This window comes from Manis pentadactyla, chromosome 11, assembly GCF_030020395.1.
Source record: "Manis pentadactyla isolate mManPen7 chromosome 11, mManPen7.hap1, whole genome shotgun sequence".
In the NCBI taxonomy this organism is placed as follows: Eukaryota; Metazoa; Chordata; class Mammalia; order Pholidota; family Manidae; genus Manis; species Manis pentadactyla.
The window spans coordinates 33,397,456-33,425,016 of NC_080029.1; the positions used below are offsets into that span (position 1 = coordinate 33,397,456).

Genomic DNA, 27,561 nt, shown 5'->3' on the forward strand with positions numbered 1-27,561 from the left:
GAACTATATTCCCAGAACCTAACACAGAGCTTGACATACAGTAGGTGTTCTATCAATGCTTGCTAAGTGAATTCACTGAAGTTGCCAGACTTCTAGATGACTATATATAATAGGAACTTTGCCATGAAATCTTACACAACTTTAAAACTTTAAAGTAATAATCTTCATTTAGATGTTTTTCACCCCTTACAGTTTCTCCTCTATGTACTTGTTCCATTTATCTGTGTACATATTACTGACCAGATGAGAAATTAGATGAGACATATACATGATTCTATATTTATAAGGTTAATGGTGATGTGACACAAAACTGCTACCCTTCATACTATAGCCAAAGAAATACAAAGTTTATACCAAGTAGGTTTATAATTCATCAGGCAGCCTTCTTTAAATAGAAAATTGGAATTTGTTTTTAACCAATCTCTAACTACAACATAACTTTAAGAATTCCATAAAAAATCCATTATTAAACTGGGCAAACATCACTTTAGTGGCATAAGTCAGTGGGGTAGAAGTCATCTTGGGAGGGTAAAATAAATTATTATGTAAGAAATTCAGCTGCTTTCTATACCTAAAGTTAACAACTGAAAGACTTTTCCCTTGCACTAGTTCACAGTCATTTTTAAAACATTTCTTATAAATATGATAGTGCCACACATATAAAAATAAAAACAGATATATGCATATGTATATATGAATTTTAAATTCTTCAGCTAATAATAGACAATGGTTTTCCCCTGTCCATACTCTGAAAAAACAAAACAAAACAAAAAACCTTTCTTTACTAGAGTGTGGCAGGGACTATTTTTCAGCTAACCCAACACTCAGCACCAACGTTTGTCAGTTCAACTACAGATACCGAAGGAGCTAAATTCAGTAGACCCTCAAGCAATGAGGAGTTAAAGGGGCCGACCATCCCCTACTCTGTGCAGTTGAAAATCTGTGTATAAGTTTTAACTCCCCAAAAACTTAATTACTGATACCCTACTGCTGACCTGAAACCTTACCAATAAAACAACTGACACGTTTTGTATGTTATGTTTTATATACTGTATTCTTATAATAAACTAGAGAAAAGAACATGTTTTTTCAAATTATTACAAATTTCCAAAAATTTTTCCAACATATTTATTGAATTCACATATAAGTAGACCCATGAGGTTCAAATCCATACTGTCCAAGGATCAACTCTACTAGATTTCTAAGCCTCTATTCCAACTATGGGTGATCTAGAGCAGAGTACTAAACTTTACAAGCCTCCAAAGAAGACTGTAATTGCCTGTTTACTTGTATGTATCCCCTACAACAGTGTAAATTCCTTTAAGTTGGGAACTATTTATTCCCTAATCTCTAAAGGAACTATGAAACTCTTTCAGAATGGCCAAACACATCTTGTATACATTTGATTTGTTTCATAGAGACTTCTTCCTTGGATTTTACATTCTTCTGTTCTAATCTGTACTGATCTGCTCTTAACCTGTTAGCAGCTATCATCCTGGACTTCCCTTTTATCATCATCCTAGGAATTTCCTTTATCTCTCTCCAGTGTCATATCATTTTCCTGGGCTTCATGTCTTTTTTTTTTTCCTGTCTCTTTCATGTCTTTCCTCTCTTTTTGATCCTCCAGTAGCTTCCTGAGGAAGAACATAGAGGAAGTAAGTTTTTGAGACCTTGCATGTTGGAAATATCATTTATTCTATCCTCATAATTGATTAACTGTGTGGCTGGACATAGAAATCTGTTCATGATAATTATCCCTCTACACCTTGCAAGCAATGCTCCATTATACTTTCCAGTGTTACTTTTGTAAAGTCTGATACTCTGTTGCTTTATTTGTGACTTGTTTTTACTCTCTGGTGCTCTGAAATGTCCTAGTAATATGTGTGTGGGGTTTTTTTTTTCCGATTCATAGAGCTAAGCACTTTCAATTTAGAAACTCATATCCTTCAGTTCTGGAAAATTTTCTTGTATCATTTCATTGATAATTTCTTCCATTCCATTTTCTTTGGTCTATCTCTCTGAAAGTCATATTAGAAAAGAATTAGACCTCCTATGTGGATTCTCTATTAATTTTAATATTAGCAATAAAATTATTAATATAATTTTAATATTTCTCTAGTATTACTGCATCTCTTTGGCTTTTATTTTCTGGAAGATTTCCTCAATCTTCCAAACCATTATCTTAAAAGTTCTGTTTTTATATTATATGAGCTCTTTTCCCCTGAATATTCCTTTTGCACTTTCTCTTTTTCCCTTAATAGTGTAAGTTCCTTTACATTGGGAAATAATAGTGTAAGTTACCTTATTCTTGTTTCATGTGACAATATATTCTCTGATCTCACAGAGATAGTTATGTCAGGTACTATGCTAACTGATTAACATTCACCATATTTAATCATCATGACCAACTTCTATGTAGATGTCTATGTAGATGCCTAACAGACATCTCAAACTCAATACATAAAGGACTGAACTCCTGATATTCCTCTTAAAACTTGCTCTACATAGTCTTCCTCTTGCCAGTTAATAACAATTCCATATATCCAGTTCCTCAGGTCAAAAGCCTAGGCTCCTCTTTGCATTTTACAAAATATATCCAAGCCATCAGAAAACCCTGTTGGCTGACTCTCCCAAATGTATACTGAATTCAACCATTCCTCACCATCTTCAGGTCTACTACTTTGATAACCATCAGCTCTGACCTAGGTTACTATAAAAACCTCCTAACAATCCTCTCTTCTTTTATCCATAATCCCCTACAATATATTCCCAAGAAAGCAACCAGAGTTAGCCTTTTAAAACCTTTTTCAATCTGCTCAAACATCACCTTCTTAATGATGCCAATCCTGACTTTCCTAATTCTGTACCTGCTTGCTTCCCTAATCCATTTCTCCGCTGCTGTTCTTTTTCTTTTCTTACAGCAATTACTATTTTTAATATATAATTTGTTTATTGCTTTTTCCCTGACTAAAAAATAAGCTACACAAAGGAAGAGATTTTCCTTGTTTTGTTCACTGATCTAGCCTCAACATACTGAAGAGTGCCTAATAATAAATATTAGTGAATGAATGAATAACTTTCATATATGAGAGACATGAGGCCTACAGAAATGAACTTTTCTAAGGCCATATATCCAAAACATGAAAAACCTGGTTAAAAGCCATGTTGCACTAGTGCCAAGGTCCACGTTTAAGTTATATAACACATCATCCAGGTCTGTGATTAAAATGAGGTGACTCCTCCACAGATTTCCAAATTTTGGGGTTTTTTTCTTGTATTTCTATTAAAGGAAAAATACATTCATTTGTATAAATTCAGAGGGAAAGTGTTTATACAAATGTAACATCAAGTTGTAGAATGTGAAGGCATTTAACTCAACACAAAAGCAGCAGATTATGCAAGACTGAAATTTCTTTGAGTCCATCAACTACCTAGATGGGAACAAGGTTGCCAGAAAAACTAAGAAAGAATTTCTGACCCTCTGGAAGGAAATGTACTATTTTGTCCCACTTAACTTAGCAAGGCTTGCTTTTGAAGTACACAGTATCTGACTTTATCCAGGATTTTCCAATCTTTCTTCCAAAGATTTACTTTAAACACACACTCTTATGGATTTTAACTGGACAATTGAAAAGTTTTTGGCTATTTCCTCTATTCCTATTCAAATGTCTAAGTTACATACTTTCCTTAAATGAGGGCTAGGGAGGAAAAAAGCTTCAGGCTCCAAAAGGAAATACCCCTTTTTTTGTATTGGCAGGCTTAGAAAGTAAGGATAGAGACTTTTTATATGCTGTAACTTTAGACAATACTAATAAAGAGAATCAAACTCCTGTAGTACAAGTATATAATTTGATAAATATTCTACGTGTTATGTAAGAAAGACATATTTCACCTCTTAAAGTCAAGAGGAAAGCTGGAGAGAGGCCTTTTATGTGTCTTTGGCAGTAGGTCTGGTAGGCAGGACTAAAGCTGCAAGAAAACAAGACCCTTCTGCATATTTTCCTTCACACTCACTACTTACCTGACATCATTTCTCTCCAGCAAGGATGACAGAAGCCAGTAAAAGTAGAGGAATCAGTTCTGGAAAAAATAAGCCACTGCCAAAGTAGGGGAGAAAGCAAGCAGTAAGAAGTCTATTCCCAAAGTATTCATGCAGGCACTTTTCCTTCTCCAAAGTGCCACAGTTTTTTCATTCACTATTAAAAAGTCTATCCAATAAACCTTCCTCAGGCATTGCAGCAAATAGTTGCTGTTTTTGCCTGACTGGCATCTAATCCCCACCTCTTCTGATGAACATACCCCATTTCTTTTGGAAAACCACCCCTCCAGACTCTCAGATCATGTGTTTTGGAAGGGGCTACATCCCCAAGAGTAGGGGTGAAGTGTTCCATCTGGATCTAGCAGGAGTAACAAATCCCTGGCCAAATGGCCATACAACCAGGTTTTTACATCAGAATGAACCCCCAGGACTTGCACAGAAGCTACAAACAGAGACTACATAGGTCTAAAGCTATTTTGACAAAAGTAGACCCTAAGAAAAAGGGTAGCATTGAAGAACGTAGAACAGAAAGACCAAGAGAAAGAAGAGTGAGTCCTGATGAAATCATGAGTCCTCTGAATGAAATGTCACCTGAAGCTAGACTGCTCCCAGACTAGTAAGCGAAAAATATGTGTGTGTGTGTGTGTGTGTGTGTGTGTGTGTGTGTGTGTGTGTGTGTGTGTGTACACATACATACATTCTAATACAAAGGCATTCACCAATAATTCTAATCTAAGGCACTCAACAAGCACAATTGCTGATTGTACTTGATGTCTGGAAAAACACAAGTCCAGAAATGAGACAAAGATCCATTTTCAGGGTTAAACCCACATAAACAACTGTTTTATTCACTCAGCCTACTAACAAAGACCAGGATGATGATAAAGGCACAGCACATAAAATATTTCTAGAATTATTTCTTCTAACTTATTCTGCAAAAGAAATTCAGTCTTAGATTACCAACTGAATAATGAAATGTGGCATCATTAAGAACAGCAACCTTTTTCCCTGAAGTTTTTCTGATCATTCTAAAGACTTTTGTTCTTGATTTGCTTCCTACCTCTGTCCATTTCAACATCATTTCCTCCCTCTAATTGGACACAAAGATCTTCCTACCAAGTTAAATATTACTCTAGTACTCGTACTACATCAAAATCAAAGCATCATTCATTAACTTGACAAAATAATACATACCTTAGTCCTAAGCCAGACTTTTATATAATAAAGAAACACTAAGAACACATTCACTAAGGTCAGATGCAAAGCAAGGATGCCTGCTGTCTCTACCATTCAACACTGAACTGGAAATATTAGTGAAATAGGCAAGAGGTTTATGAGTTGGAAAGTAAGCGAAATTACCTCTATTTTCAGATTATATAATAGCGTATATAGAAAATCCTATAGAATCAATAATATGAACTAACTGCAACAGTAAAAGAATTCAATAAGGTAGCAAGACATAAAATAAAATACAGAAACAATAGCCTCCACATACAAGCATGTTAAACAATTAAAGGATATAGAGGAAGAAAACTCTACTTAATAGAGCAACAAATAAGACAGAATTCCCAGGGAAAAGCATATTTTTTATTGAAGTATCATTGGTATATAATCTAGCATTGGTTACATGTATACACCACAGTGGTTCAGCAGTTACCCATATTATTAAATCCTCACCCTCATTAGTGCAGCTACTATCCCTCAACATAGGAAAATGTTACAGAATCATTGACCGTATTTTCCATGCTGTACTACTATCTCCATGGCCAACTTATACTACAATTGAGAATTTTTGTGCCCCTTTACCCCCTCCCCATCTCTACCCACCAACTCCAACCCCTCCCCCATGGTAACCACCAGTCACTTCTCATTGTCTATGAGTCTACTGTGATTTTGTTCACTTTGCTTTGTTTTTATGTTCCACAAATAAGTGAAATCATATGTTACATTGTCTTTCTCCACCTGGCTCATTTCACTAAGGATAATACCCTCTAGATCCATCCATGTTGTTGCAAATTTCAGGATTTCTTTCCTTTTCACGGCTGAATAATATTTCATTCTGTACATATACCACCTCTTCTTTATCTATTCATCTATTGATGGGCACTTAGGTTGCTTCTATAACTTGGCTATTGTAAAAAAAAATGCAGCAATAAACATAGGAGTGCACATACATCTTTTCAAATCAGAAATTTTGTTTTCTTTAGATAAATTCCTAGAAGTGGAACTACTGGGTCAACTAGTATTTCTATTTTTACTTTTTTAGAAACCTTCATACTACTTTCCATAGTGGCTGCACCAATTTACATTCCCATCAACAGTGTAGGAGTGTTTCCACTTCACATCCTTGCCAACACTTGTTATTTCTTATCTTTTGGATAGTGGCCATTCTAACTGGTATGAGATGGTATCTCACTGCAGTTTTGATTTGCATTTTCCTGATGATTAGTGATGTGGATCATCTTTTAACATGCCTGTTGGCCATTTGTATTTCTTTGGAGAAATATCTGTTCAGGTCCTCTGCCCATTTTTTAATGGGGTTATTTGTTTTTTTTGGTGTTGAGGCATATGAGTTCTTAATATATTTTGGATGTTAACCCCTTATCAGATGAATTGCTTACAAACACATTCTCCCATACTGTAGGTTGCCTTTTCGCTCTGCTGATGGTGTCCTTTGCTGTACAGATGCTCTTTAGTTTGATGGAGTACCACTTGTTCATTTTTTTATTTGTTTCCCTTGCCCAAGGGATGTGTCCAGGGAAAAACTACTCATGATTATGTTCAAGACATTTTTGCCTATATTTTCTTCTAAAAGTTCTATGGTTTCATGCCTTATATTTAGGTCTTTGGTCCATTTTGAGTTTACTTTTGTGTATGGAGTTAGATAGTAATCCAGTTTCATTCTCTTACATGTAGTTGTCCAGTTTTCCCAACACCAGCTATTGAAGAGGCTGTCTTTCCCCACTGTACATTCATTGCTCCTTTATCGTATATTAGTTGACCTTATATGCATGGGTTTATATCTGGGCTCTCTATTCTGTTCCATTGATCTATGGATCTGTTCAAGTGCCAGTACCATACTGTTTTGACTACTGTAGCTTTGCAGTAGAGCTTGAAGTCAGGAAACATAATACCCTCAGCTTTGTTCTTCTTTCTCAGAATGGCTTTGGCTATTTGGAATCTTTTGTGGTTCCATATGAATTTTAGGACTGTTTGCTGTAGTTCATTGAAAAATGCCATTGGTATTTTGATAGTGACTGCACTGAATCTATAAATTGCGTTGAGCAGGATGGCCATTTTGACAATTATTAATTCTTCCTATCCATGAGCATAGGATAGTTTTCCATTTATTTGTGTCTTCTTCAATTTCTGAACCATGAGTGTCTTATAGTTTTTGTAGTACAGGTCTTTCACCTCCTTAGTTAAGTTTATTCCTAGGTACTTTATTCTTTTGGATGCAATTGTAAAGTAAATGGAATTGTTCTCCTGATTTCTCTTTCTGATAGCTCATTGTCAGTATATAGGAAACACAACAGATTTCTCTGTATTAATTTGTATCCTGCAACTTTGCTGAATACAGGTATTAGTTGTAATAGTTTTATGGTGGAGTCTTTAGGGTTTTCTACATATACTATCATGTCATCTGCAAAAAGTGACACTTTAACTTCTTCCTTACAAATCTAGATTCCCTTTATCTCTTTGTCTTGTCTGATTGCCATGGCTAGGACCTCCAGTACTATGTTAAATAAAAGGGGTGAGAGTGACCATCTGTCTTATTCCCAATCTTAGAGGAAAAGTTTTCAGCTTTTCGCTACTAAGTGTGATATTAGCTGTGGGTTTGTCGTATATGGCCTTTATTATGTTGAGGTACTTGCCTCTATACCCATTTTGTTGAGTTTTTATCATGAATGGATACTGAATTTTGTCACATGTTTTTTCAGTATCTATTGAGAAAATCATGTGTTTTTCATCCTTCTTTTTGTTACTGGGGTATATGATGTTGTCTGATTTATGAATATCTTACAATCCTGGCATCCCTGGAATAAATCCCACTTGGTTGTGATGGATGATCCTTTTGATGTGTTTTTGAATTCAGTTTGCTAATATTTTGTTGAGGATTTTGGCATCTATGTTCATCAGGGATATTGGTCTAAAATTTTCTTTTTTTGTAGTATCTTTGCTTGGTTTTAGTATTAAGAGTGATGCTGGCCTCATAGAATGTGTTTGGAAATACTCACTCCTACCTTTTGGAATACTTTAAGAAGGATGGATGTTAGCTCTTCTTTAAATGTTTGGTAGAATTTAGCTGTGAAACCATCTGATCCTGGAACTTTGTTGGTTGGGAGCTTCTTGATTACCGATTCAATTTCATTGCTGGTAACTGATTTATTCAGATTTTCTATTTCCTCCTGGGCCAGTCTTGAAAGATCATGTTTTTCTTGGAATTTGTCCACTTTTTCTTAGGTTATTTATTGGCATATAATTTTTCATAGAATTCTCTAGTAATTCTTTGTATTTCTGTGGTATCCTCTGTGCCTATTCCTTCTTCAGTTCTGATTTTACTTGTATACTCTTTCTTTTTTTCTTGATGAGTCTACTAGGAGTTTGTCTATGTTATTTTCTCAGCGAACCAGCTCTTGGTTTTGTTGATTTTTTTCTATTGTTTTGTTCTTCTCTATTTTATTTATTTCTGATCTGGTCTTTATTATGTCCCTCCTTCTTCTACTAACTTTGGGTTTCATTGGTTCTTCATTTTCTAGTTTCTTTAACTGTGAGTTTAGATTGTTTATTTGGGATTGTTCTTGTTTCTTGAGGTAGACCTGTGTTGCTATGTACTTCCCTCTTAGAACCACTATTGTGGCATCCCACAAATTCTGGACTGCTGTATCTTTGTTTACATTATCTCCATGTATTGTCTGATGTCTGTTTCAATTTGTTCATTGTCTACTGATATTTAGGAGCAGGTTGTTAAGCCTGCATGTGTTTTGGGGCTTCTGTGTTTTCTTTGTATAATTTATTATTTGATAAAATTTCAATATTTTTTAATTTATTGAGGCTCTTTTGGTGGCCTAGTATGGGATCTATTCTGCTGTACATTCATGTACACTTGAGAAAAATGTGTATCCTACTGCTTTTGGGTGGCACAGTCCATAGATATCTATTAAGTCAATCTGATATAATGTGCTGCCCAATGCCTCTGTTTCCTTATTTATTTTCTGTCTGCTTGATCTGTCTATTGATGTGAGTGGAGTGTTAAAGTCTCCTAAAATGAATGAGATGCAGTCTATTTCCTCCCTTTAATTCTGCTAGTATTTGTTTTACATATTTAGGTGCTCCTATGTTGGGTGTACAGACATTTACAATGGTTATATTCTCTTATTCTTAGGGATAAATTGACAAAAAATATGCAAACCCATCTGAGGGATATTTTAGGACATTCCTGAAACATGCAAAAGTAGACCTGAACAAATGAAAAGATAATCCAGTGTTCTTGGACAAGATGACTCAACATCTTAAAATTGTCAGCTGTCCTTGAATTAACTTATAAATTTAATACAACCATAATAAAAATACTAATAACTTTTTTTGGGGAGCTAGACAACTTGATGCTAAAATTCATATGGAAAAATAAACATGCAAAAATAACCAGGAAAACACTAAAAAAGAAAAATTATGAAAGGGAACTACCATACCAAACATTTGAACATAAAACCTCCATAATTAAAGTATGTAGTATTAGCACATGAATAGACAGACCATGAAATAGAATACAGTCCAAAAGCAGACTCAAATACATACAGAAACTTAGTAATGATAAAGGTGTCATCTCAAAACACTGGAAGAAAGATGGTTTCATTAAAAAATAAGTAAATTGTGAAGGGAGAACTGTTTAGCCATTTGGAAAAGAGCAAAACTAGATCCCTACATCAAATCATTCACATGAATAAATTCCAAAAGAATGAGAACTAAATGTAAAAAATTAAACTAGAGTTGATTCTTGTTATTCACAGTAGTTATGCTATATATCTCTACAAACACTAAATGAGCAAATACTGAATCACTGCTCCTAGGGGAAATACAGAGTTAGGTTCCCCGAGTCTAATACTTCATCAACCAAACAATACATAACTTGCTTTAGGTGTTTCTGTTTAAAGACACCTTATTTTCTCTGTAAGGCCCATCACAGTCTTCTTGTGCTTTGGAACAGTAAAGAGCACTTCAGAACTACACTTGGGGACCATTTTAAATAGCAAAATCACCAACAAAAAGTGCAAAAATATGAAATGAACACTTGTTTACAACACAAGAGCTGAAAGAAGACAGAGCATCACCTTGTTCAACCTCAGCTAGGACTGTGAGCACCGGGCAACTCAAATTTTTCACCACTCTGTGTTTTATCTGCAAATGACTGTGAAAACAGCACGAGTATTAATTCAGGGGTTACATTAAATTTTAGTGAGGAGACAAATTCACAAATACAGAATTCGTAAATAATGAAGATCAGTAGAACAAAAAGACATCCTACAGTTTTTCTGTATGGGAGAATATATTCATAAATGATCTATCTGATAAGGGGTTGACATCCAAAATATATAGAGAGCTCACATGCCTCAACAACCAAAAAGCAAATAACCCAATTAAAAAATGGGCAGAGGATCTGAACAGTCAATTCTCCAAAGAAGAAATACAGATGGCCAACAGACACATGAAAAGATGTTCCACATCGCTAATCATCAGAGAAATGTAAATTAAAACCACAATGAGATATCACCTCACACCAGTTAGGATGGCCAACATCCAAAAGGAAAACAACAAATGCTGGGGAGGATGTGGAGAAAGGGGAACCCTCCTACACTGCTGGTGAGAATGTAAAATAGTTCAACCATTGTGGAAAGCAATAAGGAGGTTCCTCAAAAAACTAAAAATAGAAAATACCATTTGACCCAGAAATTCTACTCCTAGGGACTTTCCCTAAGAAAACAGGATCACAGATTCCAAAAGACATATACAGCCCTATGTTTATCACAGCACTATTTACAATAGCCAAGAAATGGAAGCAACCTAAGTGTCCATCAGTAGATGAATGGATAAAGATTATGTGGTACATATACACAATGGAATATTATTCAGCCATAAGAAGAAACAAATCCTACCATTTGCAACAACATGGATGGAACTACAGGGTATTATGCTCAGTGAAATAGGCCAGGCAGAGAAAGACAAGTACCAAATGATTTCACTCATCTGTGGAGTATAAGAACAAAGAAAAAACTGAAGGAACAAAACAGCAGCAGACTCACAGAACCCAAGAATGGACTAACAGTTACCAAATATTTCAATGAAAAATTTTAGAGTATCTGTAGTATGCTGCCTTATCAATAAGAAATGAGCAATAACATCTTCATGCAAAAAGAAACACAGGAGGGATAAACAAGAAACTTACGAGATTGGTTATCTGCTGGAGGTAGGCACAACAGCAAGGAATGATGATCAGGTAGAAACAGCATAAAAGGAATGAGGGATGGCTACTTTGAGTATATCTTTTTGTATACTTCTAACTTTGTTAAAAGTAAATATACAAATAAAATCAACCAGGGTGAGGTAAAAATCCTAAGATGGCATACTAGTAGAATGTATTTCAAATGTGTAACATAATCTCTCGGGTTGGGATAGGTAGTGGACAACAAACCGAAGTAACTTTTGAACACAGTATTTGAATTATAGTCTAGCAGGCTAAAGATTTCTTCTTAACTCCAAACGAACTGTAAACTCTAAACAGCAGGGGCTTTCCCCTGAGAGGTTTAGGTTAGCATTTCTGAAACCAGTTTCTGTGTATTCTATGATTGAGTAAGTATACTACAAACAATGGCAATCAGGTTTCTCACCATTGGAGAAGTAGTTACAAATGTGGAAAGGAGAGAAAAGAGAATGAATCCTTTGACACAGGATTACTCTTGGAAGTATCAGTATGAATTCATGGTTTTACATAGAAACAGAAAAAGGTAAAGACATAGACATAAATGTAGAAATACATATACACGCACATGCACACACATACTTTTCTCCCTACTTTTGTCCACTAAGAGGACTTAGAATCAATGAGCACACCAAGTGCCCAGATTTTGGTTTCCAAATACTATACTAAGAGGAACAAACACTGTTTCAACATCTAGGACTGGGAAAATACAAGAGTACTTTCCTGAGTGAAGACACATCATTTTATGTTAAAAGAAAGTACTCAAAGAATGATAAGGATATGTCAAAAGAAAATAGAAGCCAGCCTGAAATGGTTTCCACTTGCCAAACCTGTGATGATTTCAGTATCAAAAACATAATGGTAGTAATGGTTTACAGCCCAGCAAACTAAAAAAAAAAAAAATCCATGAGGTTTTTTTAAATGAAAATATATAAATAAATGGATATAAAAATAAATAAGCGGAGAAAAGGAAACCTGTTCCTTAAAGAAAGCCAATTAATAAATGATAGTATATGAAATTATAGTATTAGATGAGATTATAATATTAGAAAATCACCATTTGACAACCATCAATGGATGTTAAAATAGAGTGCAAGTTTGAGGAGTAACAGGATATTTGCAGAGTCTCAAAGTATCTCCTCACAAGATACTTACTAATTCCAAAAGGGGAAAATAGTAACTCTTAAGTAGAAAAACCTGACAGAGACTTCTTCAACAAAGTGATAAAAGCTGACATCACCAGTAATGGTACACATCAGTATTATGAACCTTCTGATATAATACACTGAAAAGAATACATATCACTTCTGTGGTATTCCTGTTAAAAAGAGCATATCCTAAATCTAGCCATGAGACAACTCAAATTAAGGGACATTCTACTATTGAGGGGCATATTTAGGTAAAGGGGCATCATACATACTTAGATAAGGAAACTAAACCCTCATAATCATATTTAAACTTCATTCAACACTCATACATTGATGATCATTGCCAAAATCAATAATAGTTTCCTAGTAAATAGTAAAATGATGACCTTCAATTTCTATCATTCCCTCCATATTTATCAACTAGTATTCTTCTGTAAAGGGTTACTTGATTTCCCTGAAGAATAGTTAATACAGAAAATAGAGTAAATGCTGAATTCTTCCCTTTAAATTGCCAATTTCCACACTAAGGAATTAGTGTCCTGGTTTTATAATTTTCAGTGAGATGTGGGTATTTTTCCTTTTATTATTATATTTGACTTTTATGTATTAAATGTGTTTCAATCAATTATATGTTTTGGTGATGTTTTGTTTTATTTTGTTTCAAGACTCGAATTTTCTCATATTTGGCCAATAGGAGTCACTCATGCCCTTTGAAGTTCAGTTTGGGACATAACGAATTTGAAGAGCATAGGGGACATCTAAGAAGACAGACCTAGAAGACAACTGGATGTGTTCTGAAACAGGACAGAAACTAAAAAACTAACTAATTAACAAAAGCTATAGAAATATATGTCTTATTCCTAAGGCATCCTAACCACCTTACAAAGGTGCCTGGAAAGTCTTTTTAGTATAAATTAAGATTTTAAAAATTAATATTTTCCCTAGCATTTTCTTCATCTGTCCCTGTTTTATTTCTCTTTCCTCTATTTACCGTGTGATGGTTAGTATGCCCCAGACTATTAGATAAGGTTCTTCCCCTCAGTGAATTTAGTAGAAGAGACCCAGTAACTATCTATCATAACTGTCCATTCTACATGCCAGGTGACAAATACAGGTCAAGACAAATATATCACAGAATAAAATTAGTGTTATGGAAATAGAAATAAAGGATTATACCCAGCTAGAATAATCTCTACAGAAGTAGTATTTGAGTCACTATCAAAGGTTGGTTTTGATAGATAACAGGGAGGAAAGCATGCCAGGGAATTGGAGGAAAGGGGTGGGGTGAGATGTGGTGGGGAGAGCTAGTAAAGGGACGGGCATATCAGGAGCTGAAGAGGGAGAAAAATGTAACGTGATTTGGGGGCACGGTGAAGAGAGTAGACTATTTATAAGAAAAGCACTATCTAAAAGAATTACAGTGTGGACAGGTTCTATATTTATATCTCCAATATCATAGCCACTGGTTACATGTGGCTATTCACACTTGAAATGTAGAAACTGAAGAACTGAATTGTTAGTTTTATTCAAGTTTATTTACTTTAAAATGAATAATGTCTACAGCTAGTGGTTACCATATTAGACAACAGATTATGAGAATAAAAACTCAACGAGGACAGGTATTTTTGTCTGTTGAATGAAAGAATGTATGATTGAAAACACACTTGAATGAATATTCCTAAGTGTATATCTTAGGGAAATGTGGGATACATGTTTGGAACAGTAGGTTAGGACCAGTCTACAGATGGCTTTAAACACAAACTTACAGTTTGAACTTCATTCAGTAAGGTAATAAAGAACCACTCACATTTTCTTAATAAGAAAAGCATAATAATTGTTTTAGGATAAGTAATCTGGCAGCATTGAGTAGCATGTACTGACAGGATAAAATCTGGAAGAGAAATGGGTAGCTTAATTATAATGCCTAAATTAGAGGTTCTTGAACTTTTTGTTCTCAAGACCCTGTATTCGTTGTCTAGGGCTACCATAACAAAGCACCACCAGTGGGCGTGGCTTAACACAGAAATCTATTCTCTCTCAGTCTGGACACTAGAAGTCTGAAATCAAGGTTTTGGCAGGCCAGACTGCCTCTGCAGGTTCTAAGGAAGCACCCTTCCTTGCCTCTTCCTACCTTCTGGTGGTTTCTGGCAGTCCTTGACATCCCTTGGCTTATAGCTGCACCACTCCAATCTCTGCCTGTCTTCACATGGCATTCTTTCCTATGTGTCTCTTCTGTGTCACTATATCCAAATCTCTTTCTTGCTCTTATAAAGATACCAATAATTGGATTTAGGGCCCATCCTAATCCTGTATGATCTAATCCTTAATTTGACTACATCTGCCAAGATCCTATCTCCAAATAAGGTCACATTCACAGCGACCAGGAGTTAGGATTTGAACATACCTTTGTGAGGGGCACAACCCACTACAGACCCCTTCACACTCTTAAAAATTAAGGTTCCCAAACAGCTTCCTTATATATGTTACATTTATTGATATTTACTATATTAGAAATTAAATTAAGTGCTTAAGTACTTATCTATTCATTTATTTTATGATAATAATAAACTCATTGCATGTTACCTTACATTTTTATGAAAAACAACTATTTTTCCAAAATAAAAAATTCACAAAAAGAGTGGCACTGTTTTATATGTCTACAAATCACAATAGAAGACAGCTACATTCTCATATCTACTTGTGCAATCTGTTGCAATGCATAGCTTTGGTTAAAGTATCTGAAGATCATCTGGCTTCACAAAGATAAGCAGTTGGAAAAAAAAAAAAAGAGTTTCAATGGCTTTCTTAGATAACTATAGATATTCCTCCTTGATAGTATACCAAAACTCAATGAATGATCATTTTTGAAAGGTTTGTTAGATGTGTTGGAAGAGGTCATCAAGAAGATATGACTGTCAGTTAACCCACGAGCTGGGCCTCGGCAATCTGAGGCTCCTCACTCCCTCCCCTATCCTTCAAATGTGGATTCCACTTGCCTTCCATGTTCCCAGAAGCTGCCCCAAGGACACAGCCTTAAGATAGCAATGTAGAGGCGGAGCCAACATGGCGGCGTGAGTAGGACAGTGGGAATCTCCTCCCAAAAACATATATACTTTTGAAAATACAACAAACACAACTAGCCCCAAAAGAGAGACCAGAAGACGCAGGACAGTGGCCAGACTGCAGCTACACCAGCGAGAACCCAGCGACTGGTGAAAGGGGTAAGATACAAGCCCCGGCCCGGCGGGACCTGAGCGCCCCTCCCCCCAGCTCCCGGCGGGAGAACAATAGGCAGAGCGGGAGGGAGACGGAGCCCAGGACTGCCGAACACCCAGCCCCAGCCATCCGGGCCAGAGCGCAGACACAGTACATGCCCAGGGGGCCCTGGATACTGGGGGAACAGGGAGTAAGACCTCTGAGCGGGTGCCGAAGCTGATGCCCCTGTGACAAAGAAAAGCGGGGGCTTTTTGAAAGTCTTAAAGGGACAGGGACTTAACAGCTTGACGGAAACAACCCAGGTCACAGTACAGCAGCTGGAAATTACAGGGAAAACCGGGTGCACTAACCCCCTGGGCAACAGCTCTGAGACCCCTCACGGAGGCAAACAGTCAAGCAGCCCCCCCCATCCATCACCCCACCGGGCGCTGCGAAAGCAGAGAAGCAGCCTGAGACAAATTCCGCCCACAGAAAGGGAAATTTCTCCCTCCCGGCCAGGCAAGACACAAAGACCCACTCTACACGCAATTACCCAACACAAGCCACTAGGGGTCGCAGTTGCCCCAGTAAAGAAAGGCCAGTAGTAAGTGAAAATTTTGGCCCTCCCAGCTGACAGTCAATAGCACCTGTCAACATGAAAAGGCAAAAAAATATGATCCAGACAAGACTAACCCAGACAGCTTCAGCATCTGCTACATCTTCCCCTGAGAAGGAATCTGGGGAGACAGATTTAGCCAGTCTACCTGAAAAAGAATTCAAAACAAAAGTCATAACCATGCTGATGGACTTGCAGAGAAATATGCAAGAACTAAGGAAGGAGAATTCAGAAATAAAACAAGCTCTGGAAGGACTTCAAAACAGAATGGACGAGATGCAAGAGACCATTAATGGACTAGAAAACAGAGAACAGGAACGCAGAGAAGCTGATGCAGAGAGAGATAAAAGGATCTCCAGGAATGAAAGAATTTTAAGAGAGCTGAGTGATCAATATAAAAGAAATAATATAAGAATCATAGGCATTCCAGAAGAAGTAGAGAGAGAAAAGGGGATAGAAAATGTCTTTGAAGAAATAATTGCTGAAAATTTCCCCAAACTAGGGGAAGAAATGGCCTCTCAGACCACAGAGGTACACAGAACTCCCATGACAAGGGATCCAAGGAGGGCAACACCAAGACACATAATAATTAAAATGGCAAAGATCAAAGACAAGGACAAAGTATTACAAGCAGCCAGAGAGAAAAAAAAGGTTACCTACAAAGGAAAACCCATCAGGCTATCATCAGACTTCTCAACAGAAACCCTACAGGCCAGAAGAGAATGGCATGATATACTTAATGCAATGAAACAGAAGGGCCTCGAACCAAGACTACTGTATCCAGCACGAATATCATTTAAATATGAAGGAGGGATTAAATAATTCCCAGACAAGCAAAAGTTGAGGGAATTTGCCTCCCACAAACCACCTCTACAGGGCATCCTACAGGGACTGCTCTAGATGGGAGCACTCCTAAAAAGAGCACACAACAAAACACCCAACATATGAAGAAGGGAGGAGGAGGAATAAGAAGGGAGAGAAATAAAGAATCATCAGATTGTGTTTATAATAGCTCAACAAGCGAGTTAAGTTAGACAGTAAGACAGTAAAGAAGCTAACCCTAAACCTTTGGTAACCACAAACTTAAAGCCTGCAATGGCAATAAATTCATACCTTTCAATAATCACCCTAAATGTAAATGGACTGAATGCACCAATCAAAAGACACAGAGTAATAGAATGGATAAAAAAGCAAGATCCATCCATATGCTGCTTACAAGAGACTCACCTCAAACCCAAAGACGCGCACAGACTTAAAGTCAAGGGATGGAAAAAGATATTTCAAGCAAACAACAGAGAGAAGAAAGCAGGTGTTGCAATTCTGGTATCAGACAAAACAGACTTCAAAATAAAGAAAGTAACAAAAGACAAAGAAGGACATTACATAATGATAAAGGGCTCAGTCCATCAAGAGGATATAACCATTATAAATATATATGCACCCAATACAGGAGCACCAACATACCTGAAACAAATATTAACAGAACTAAAGGAGGAAATAGAATGCAATGCATTCATTCTAGGAGACTTCAACACACCACTCACTCCAAAGGACAGATCCACCAGACAGAAAATAAGTAAGGACACAGAGGCACTGAACAACACACTAGAACAGATGGACCTAATAGACATCTACAGAACTCTACATCCAAAAGCAACAGGATACACGTTCTTCTCAAGTGCACATGGAACATTCTCCAGAATAGACCACATACTAGGACACAAAAAGAGCCTCAGTAAATTCCAAAAGATTGAAATCCTACCAACCAACTTTTCAGACCACAAAGGCATTAAACTAGAAATAAACTGTTCAAAGAAAGCAAAAAGGCTCACAAACACATGGAGGCTAAACAACACGCTCCTAAATAATCAATGGATCAATGACCAAATCAAAATGGAGATCCAGCAATATATGGAAACAAATGACAACAACAACACTAAGCCCCAACTTCTGTGGGACGCAGCAAAAGCAGTCTTAAGAGGAAAGTATATAGCACTCCAAGCATATTTAAAAAAGGAAGAGCAATCCCAAATGAACGGTCTAATGTCACAACTATCAAAATTGGAAAAAGAAGAACAAATGAGGCCTAAGGTCAGCAGAAGGAGGGACATAATAAAGATCAGAGAAGAAATAAATAAAATTGAGAAGAATAAAACAATAGCAAAAATCAATGAAACCAAGAGCTGGTTCTTCGAGAAAATAAACAAAATAGATAAGCCTCTAGCCAGACTTATTAAGAGGAAAAGAGAGTCAACACAAATCAACAGTATCAGAAATGAGAAAGGAAAAATCACAACAGATCCCGCAGAAATACAAAGAATTATTAGAGACTACTATGAAAACCTATATGCTAACAAGCTGGGAAACCTAGGAGAAATGGACAACTTCCTAGAAAAATACAACCTTCCAAGACTGACCCAAAAAGAAACAGAAAATCTAAACAGACCAATTACCAGCAACGAAATTGAAGCGGTAATCAAAAAACTACCAAAGAACAAAACACCCGGGCCAGATGGATTTACCTCGGAATTTTATCAGACATACAGGGAAGACATAATACCCATTCTCCTTAAAGTTTTCCAAGAAATAGAAGAGGAGGGGATACTCCCAAACTCATTCTATGAAGCTAACATCACCCTAATACCAAAACCAGGCAAAGACACCACCAAAAAAGAAAACTACAGACCAATATCCCTGAGGAACGTAGACGCAAAAATACTCAACAAAATTTTAGCAAACCGAATTCAAAAATACATCAAAACCATCGTACACCATGACCAAGTGGGATTCATCCCAGGGATGCAAGGATGGCACAACATTCGAAAGTCCATCAATATCATCCACCACATCAACAAAAAGAAAGACAAAAACCACATGATCATCTCCATAGATGCTGAAAAAGCATTTGACAAAGTTCAACATCCATTCATGATAAAAACTCTCAGCAAAATGGGAATAGAGGGCAAGTACCTCAACATAATAAAGGCCATCTATGAAAAACCCACAGCCAACATTATATTGAATAGCAAGAAGCTGAAAGCATTTCCGCTGAGATCGGGAACTAGACAGGGATGCCCACTCTCCCCACTGTTATTTAACATTGTACTAGAGGTCCTAGCCACGGCAATCAGACAAAACAAAAAAATACAAGGAATCCAGATTGGTAAAGAAGAAGTCAAACTGTCACTATTTGCAGATGACATGATACTGTACATAAAAAACCCTAAAGACTCCACCCCAGAACTACTAGAACTGATATCGGAATACAGCAAAGTTGCAGGATACAAAATCAACACACAGAAATCTGTGGCTTTCCTATATACCAACAATGAACCAACAGAAAGAGAAATCAGGAAAACAACTCCATTCACAATTGCATCAAAAAAAATAAAATACCTAGGAATAAACCTAACCAAAGAAGTGAAAGACTTATATTCTGAAAACTACAAGTCACTCTTAAAAGAAATTAAAGGGGACACTAACAGATGGAAACGCATCCCATGCTCATGGCTAGGAAGAATTAATATCGTCAAAATGGCCATCCTGCCCAAAGCAATATACAGATTTGATGCAATCCCTATGAAACTACCAGCAACATTCTTCAATGAACTGGAACAAATAATTCAAAAATTCATATGGAACCACCAAAGACCCCGAATAGCCAAAGCAATCCTGAGAAAGAAGAATAAAGTAGGGGGGATCTCACTCCCCAACTTCAAGCTCTATTATAAAGCCATAGTAATCAAGACAATTTGGTACTGGCACAAGAACAGAGCCACAGACCAATGGAACAGACTAGACAATCCAGACATTAACTCAGACATATATGGTCAATTAATATTTGATAAAGGAGCCATGGACATACAATGGCGAAATGACAGTCTCTTCAACAGATGGTGCTGGCAAAACTGGACAGCTACATGTAGGAGAATGAAACTGGACCATCGTCTAACCCCATATACAAAAGTAAACTCAAAATGGATCAAAGACCTGAATGTAAGTCATGAAACCATTAAACTCTTGGAAGAAAACATAGGCACAAACCTCTTAGACATAAACATGAGTGACCTCTTCTTGAACATATCTCCCCGGGCAAGGAAAACAACAGCAAAAATGAACAAGTGGGACTATATTAAGCTGAAAAGCTTCTGTACAGCAAAAGACACCATCAATAGAACAAAAAGAAACCCTACAGTATGGGAGAATATCTTTGAAAATGACACATCCGATAAAGGCTTGACGTCCAGAATATATAAAGAGCTCACACGCCTCAACAAACAAAAAACAAATAACCCAATTAAAAAATGGGCAAAGGAACTGAACAGACGGTTCTCCAAAAAAGAAATACAGATGGCCAACAGACACATGAAAAGATGCTCCACATCGCTAATTATCAGAGAAATGCAAATTAAAACTACAATGAGGTATCACCTCACACCAGTAAGGATGGCTGCCATCCAAAAGACAAACAACAACAAATGTTGGCGAGGCTGTGGAGAAAGGGGAACCCTCCTACACTGCTGGTGGGAATGTAAACTTGTTCAACCATTGTGGAAAGCAGTATGGAGGTACATCAAAATGCTCAAAACAGACTTACCATTTGACCCAGGAATTGCACTCCTAGGAATTTACCCTAAGAATGCAGCAATCAAGTATGAGAAAGATCAGTGCACCCCTATGTTTATCGCAGCACTATTTACAATAGCCAAGAATTGGAAGCAACCTAAATGTCCATCGATAGATGAATGGATAAAGAAGATGTGGTACATATACACAATGGAATACTACTCAGCCATAAGAAAAGGGCAAATCCAACCATTTGCAGCAACATGGATGGAGCTGGAGGGTATTTTGCTCAGTGAAACAAGCCAAGCAGAGAAAGAGAAATACCAAATGATTTCACTCATCTGTGGAATATAAGAACAAAGGAAAAACTGAAGGAACAAAACAGCAGCAGAATCACAGAACTCAAGAATGGACTAACAGGTACCAAAGGGAAAGGGACTGGGGAGGATGGGTGGGTAGGGAGGGATAAGGGTGGGGGAGAAGTAGGGGGGTATTAAGATTAGCATCCATAGCGGGGTGGGAGAAAGGGGAGGGCTGTACAACACAGAGAAGACAAGTAGTGATTCTACAACAGGTTGCTACGCTGATGGACAGTGACTGTAAAGGAGTATATAGGGGGGACCTGGTATAGGGGAGAGCCTAGTAAACAAAGTATTCGTCATGTAAGTGTAGATTAATGATTTAAAAAAAAAAAAATGCAGTTCCTATGTGGTGACCTCTAATGAGTTCTACACAATGATATAAAGGACATATAAAAGTGTAGGCAAAGGGTCTGTTTGTGTTTATACAGAGGATCAAAGCCTAATTTGGCTACCCCGAAAATGAACTAAGAAACGATATGAAAGAGAACTTCCAACATCAGCACTCTCTGGAAGACTCATGCCAGAAGATGATCATCAAAAAACCCCAACAAAGATCCACGCACTGCTACAGCTGTAGATGCACTCATCCCACCAGCTCCTGGACTTGCCATGGGAATGAAGGAGATATCTAAGCTGGCCTGTGCATACAGTAAAACAACAAATTTGACTGGATCTATACTGTCGGAACTCAACCAAGAATTAGGAGAAGTGCAAATTGTAGCGCTCCAAAATCTTACAACTACAGACTATTTACTGTTAAAAGAACATATGGGATGTGAACAGTGCCCAGGAATGGGTTGTTTTAATTTGTCTGATTTTTCTCAAACTATTCAAATTCAGTTAGATAATAACCATCATATCATTGATAAGTTTTCACAAATGCCTAGGGTGCCTAACTGGTTTTCTTGGTTTCACTGGAGATGGCTGGTAATTACAGGTATGCTTTGGTTATGTAACTATACTCCTATTATGTTAATGTGTGTGCGCAATTTAAGTAGTAGCTTAAAATCTATACATGCTGAAGTTACTCTACAAGAAGATATGTCAAAGAAATAATCAATCTTCCCATGTTTTCTCCCGCCTGCTACTTCTATAGCTTTTCTTCTTCCTTCCTAATTACAACGAATTCTTAAATAGAATTCGTGCCTCATATCAAATTTACCGAGTATCATAACTCCTCCAAGTGGTAAAGATACCTCAAGACAAATGCTGGGCATAGAAGCCACAGGGCATAAATATGCAAAGAAATAAAAAGCTAACCATTTCAAACAATAAGGCTTCTCTCTCACTTACCAACGTAACATTTCCCTGTATGGCCCCGGAAGATGACTGGTTAGCCAGAGACGGGTAAGATTCCTCAAGGGAGGAACAACCTAAGACAGGCACAGTCGCAGGGGGGTCATCAGGTGAGAAATTGGGGATCAACAGAGGTGAGGCTTAGAACCTCACCCTCCCTGTTCTGAGAGAAATCTTCTGCATATGTGGATGTTTTATTGCCCTGGTCTAGCTTGGATTAACACATAGTCTACAGGCACACACCTGATCATCTACATTTGCTCTCTTACAACACTAAACTATGTTTTCTACCTTTATGTTGTATCTACCTACCACTTCAGCATCTTATTAAAAATAATAAAGAGAGAAATGTGGTATCCACATATAAATCAAGTATAAAAATCAAATGTGTATTCATATTTGAACTGTTTATAGTTCATAATGCATGAGCAAAACCAAAAGTTTCTGTGATGACTGCCCTTGTACTGTTCACCATGTAACTTATTCACTATGTAAGAATTTGTTCTCCATGTAAGAACTTGTTCGTTATGCTTCAGAAGATTGGAGACTGACGAAAATTAGGCTTGGGGTGGATTAATGATTGTGCATTGAGCATTGACTCCCCTATACAGAATTTTATTGTTGTTAACAACCATTTGATCAATAAATATGAGAGATGCCCTAACAACAACAACCAAGAAAAAGTACACACTTCCAATTGTAAAATAAATAAGTAACCGGGATGTAATGTATAGCATAAGGAATATAGTCAAAATATTGTAACAACTTGGTATGGTGATAGCTGGTACTTAGAATTATCATGTATATAAATGTTGAATCACTGTGTTGTACACCTGAAACTAATGTAATGTAATACTGTGTGTCAACTACCCTTCAATAAAAAATAATTATCTAAAAAAAAAAAAAAAAAGATAGCAATGTAATGCTGAGACCACCTATATAGTATATGTGACTAAACCCAGTCAAGAATTCTGGATAACCTTGTAAGATTTGGTGGGCAGGTGCAGAGATCTACTTGTCTTGCAGCCACCCAAGACAAGTCTAATATGTAAGTTCTGTTGCTTATTAAACCTGCCATCTGCCAACCAAAGCCTGCCTCTTTCTTTGATTTCTCCCTACCTTCCCTGCCCTCCACAAGGGGTATGGATTCAGATTACACATGGGAAGCCCCCAAAGAGCTTGCAAACCAAAAACATGGACTCTGATAGCCTATCAATGAACTTTTTCATTGCTCTGCTACATTAAAATTTTTTTTCTACCTTGCACATTGAATGGATCTTTACCCATGTATGATTTTATAGTACCATGTATTGGTCATGTGGAATATGTTGGTTATGCAGATCTTCCCAATATTAACACACTTCAAATACCATCAATCTCATCAGTAAAGTCTTAAAGTATGGGGAAGTTTTCCACATTTTCATCTTTGCCGGGAAGTTTAAATTTTATCATTGACAATAATAAAATTATGTTTGTTCATTTTTGGTAAACTTTCTGCCAAATATCAAAGTCTAAATAATCACAGTTTAAACAACTATAGTTATTTTTTTTCCAAATAAAAATGGCGTGCCATGAAAAAAACAGCTAATTTAGCTCACAACTCAAACAACTGCACTAGTGCTGCTCCTTCAGACAGCCATCGTATTTCAGAATATAGAGGTGGCTTATGAGTATTTAACACACTGTCAAATGGAGTAATAATAAAATATGCACATAAGGGGCAATATTTAATGAAATTAATAACTTCTACTGATTCATTAAGGACATTCTTAAGCAAAATTCAATTTTTTTTCACAAGTGTATGACAGCAAAGAATCATTGATTATTAATATGGTTTGGTACCACAGCCTTAATTTGTGCTAGGTCACTATAAGTTTATTCATCACTTTTTTCAGAATCAGTGCAAATATCAACACAGTAAAAGAGGTAAATAACAACTTAGTATAACTGAAAATAGTTGCGCACTCCTAAAAGTGCGCACTCCTGAAAGAATCCTCAGCCCCCTGCAAAGAGTTCCCAGATCAAATTTTGAGGACTACTACCCTAGATAAGTGGTTCTTAACTTTGATGTGCACAGAATCACCTGTGACCTCCAACTAATGAATCAAATCTCTTTGCAGACAAAGCACCATTCGATGAATCTTAGGTACGCCAAAGGTTGACTACTACTGGCCTAGATAGTCTAATGATAAATAAAAACTACGATTACAGCAGTTAGGAATGGACAGCAGGAGATAGCAAGAAACCCTATTTAGGACTAAAAGGCTTTACAGATTGGTGAAATATGAGAATATGAAGAAAATTTAAATGTCAAAGGTTTTGAGTCTTGATTACTGAAAAAATGGTGATACCTTAAAAGAATGAGGAAAGTCAGGAGGAGCCTATTAAGAACTACAGAAATAGGAGGGAAGATGAATTATCTTTTCCTGATCTTTCTGGTCAGAATTAATCTCTTCTACGTTCACATTAAATGTTGTTTATGTCTCTATTTTAAAATTTCACCTCATCTTAAAATTTAGTTCATCTCTCATTGCATTACAGTAGCTGTTTACATGTCAGTCTCTAACTCAGTAGAAATTAAACTCCTTGAAGGCCTGAATAAACTTGGGAGCATCAGTCCCAGGATCTAACTATATAATCTGGAGTGTTACTTTCTCTCTTTAGCCTCAATTTTATCACATCTAAAATGTGGATAAACTGATCTACTTCTTAGGGTAACTCTAAGGATCAGAGATAAATTTTCCTAACTGGCATAATGCCTACCACATAGTAAAAACTCAAGAAGTAATAATAATAAAATCAATCAGCAGAGTTGCATTTCTCTTAAAAGTATTCCTTTTAGACCTAAGACCTTTGGTAATTCCTACTGCAAAGCACGCAACAGATACAGTTCATTCTCAATCAATTATAGAAATGATAACCTAATCTGAGAACTGGATCATCCAATGTATCCTATCAAGAGCTCATTAAGTCCTCTAGGAAAATTAGTACAATTTTATAATTTGTTTTGCTTTTTTGGAATGCTGCATCTAACTGTGCATAAAAATTAGAAGAAAAAAATCTCAAGTAAAATTCCTAGATCACTAGTGGATCTAACTTATTCATGCTATCTTTAACCCTCATATACACAGATAATTGACAATTTATAGCAGAAGAATGAAATTCTTTTCTCTCTTCATGTAACTGAAACACACATCTGGTCTAAAAGGCAGAAATTTGCAAGAATCACTCCACAGAGGTTAATAGAATAGAAGTACAGTACTTCTACTCCATCTAGTTGAACTAGGAACAGAGCTGAGGCGAGAATGGGGAGGGGTAATCCTAAGGGAGGTAAAATGCAACTCTCAAAGCTGGCTTTTAGCCTGTACAGCTAAGCTTACATCTCCTGACTTGCCAAAAATAACATTAGGGTCTTTCTGACCACAAGTAGTAAGGACTACAGCTTTACGTTTCATCTAAAAATAACTATTTAAAAACAACCCAAAGAAAACATACATCAGTCAAAGACTGATGAGAATTTTTAAAACTCTGCATCATAATCCAATAAATGCTGCTTCTTTTACAATCAGAAATGGTGCCTCCCTCCTCCCATTATATCTAAATGGAATGTGTGGGGGAGATTGTAAAAAAAGCCTAGAATGTCAGATCAACATGCTCTCAGTTGCAAGTAAATAAAAACCCAATTCAATGTGGTTTAAAGTTAACACTTTCTCAGTTTTGTGTGCATATGAATTATCTGGGGGGTCCTTATTTAGTGTAAATTCTGATTCAGGAGGACTAGGGCAGGGCCTGAAATTCTTCATGTCCAACCAGCCCACAGATGATGCTGGTGCTACCAGTCCATAGACCAAAAATTCAATACCAAGGACTCAGACCGTAAGGAAATATGTAGATTAACGTATCTGGAAATCTTGAGATAAGAATGTTCAATGATGTTCTCAAGGACCCATAGCTTTTCTGCCTCTTTGCTCTACCATCCAAAATATCAGCTTCATCCTAAGATTGGCTCCACTTTCTTGAATACACTATGGTTGATAATAGTAATCAGGGCTACATGTTTCCCTGGTCATGTCCTGCAAAAGATACAGAGTGGCTTCTCATCGATGTCTCTTAAGAACAAGGAAGAATATTCTTAGAAGCTTAGCAGATTTGTCCAGCATCCTATTTGGCAGAATTGGGTTATGTGCTCATCTTTGAACCACTGATTGACTAGGCAGCGCAATTAATCCTTGAACCAACCAAGCCCAAAACAGGGATCCTGAAAAAAGTCATGGGTTCACCAGGAAGGAAAAAAGAAACAGATGCCTGATTGGCTATAAGTAATGTCCAATATACATAAATATTTTCTTCCCTTACCCCACCAATGTTATCATTTGCTACTGCATCAACTTCTGCTTTAAAAAATCCCATTATATTGGGACATCTTTAAAATCTTTGCTGCATAATGTAAGATGGCTTTCTAAGCTCCTTCATCTATTAGAATATATATTACCATATACCAATAAACAATATCAAAATATTTTACCAATATAAAATGACAAAGAAGTTCAATATATCAGAATGTATAAAAGTATAACATAATAAGAATAATATGACAGAATATATAGCAGCCTGGCAGTAAAGTAAGAAATAAATTCATACTGTGGGATATATACATGACCAAGTGAACAGATGAAGAAATGTAGGCTTCAGTCTTGACTTTATCAATCTTTCCAAAGAAGCAAAACTTCCTCCTAGGGTAACTTTTAGGGTACATAACTTATACTTGGATAAAACTGTTAAAAAAAATTCCCTCTAATAATACAGAGCAATAACTTGTAGAAGAAAAATACCTAAAAAAGACTTAACCACATATGTCACAA

At 36.6% G+C, this 27,561-nt stretch overlaps 1 protein-coding gene across 4 annotated transcripts in view; it reads right to left on the reverse strand.

The window, feature by feature from the left end:
* RAD51B (RAD51 paralog B) overlaps positions 1-27,561 on the reverse strand; it is a 589,871-nt gene that overhangs the window by 474,508 nt on the left and 87,802 nt on the right. The gene's annotated exons all lie outside the window — the stretch shown is intronic.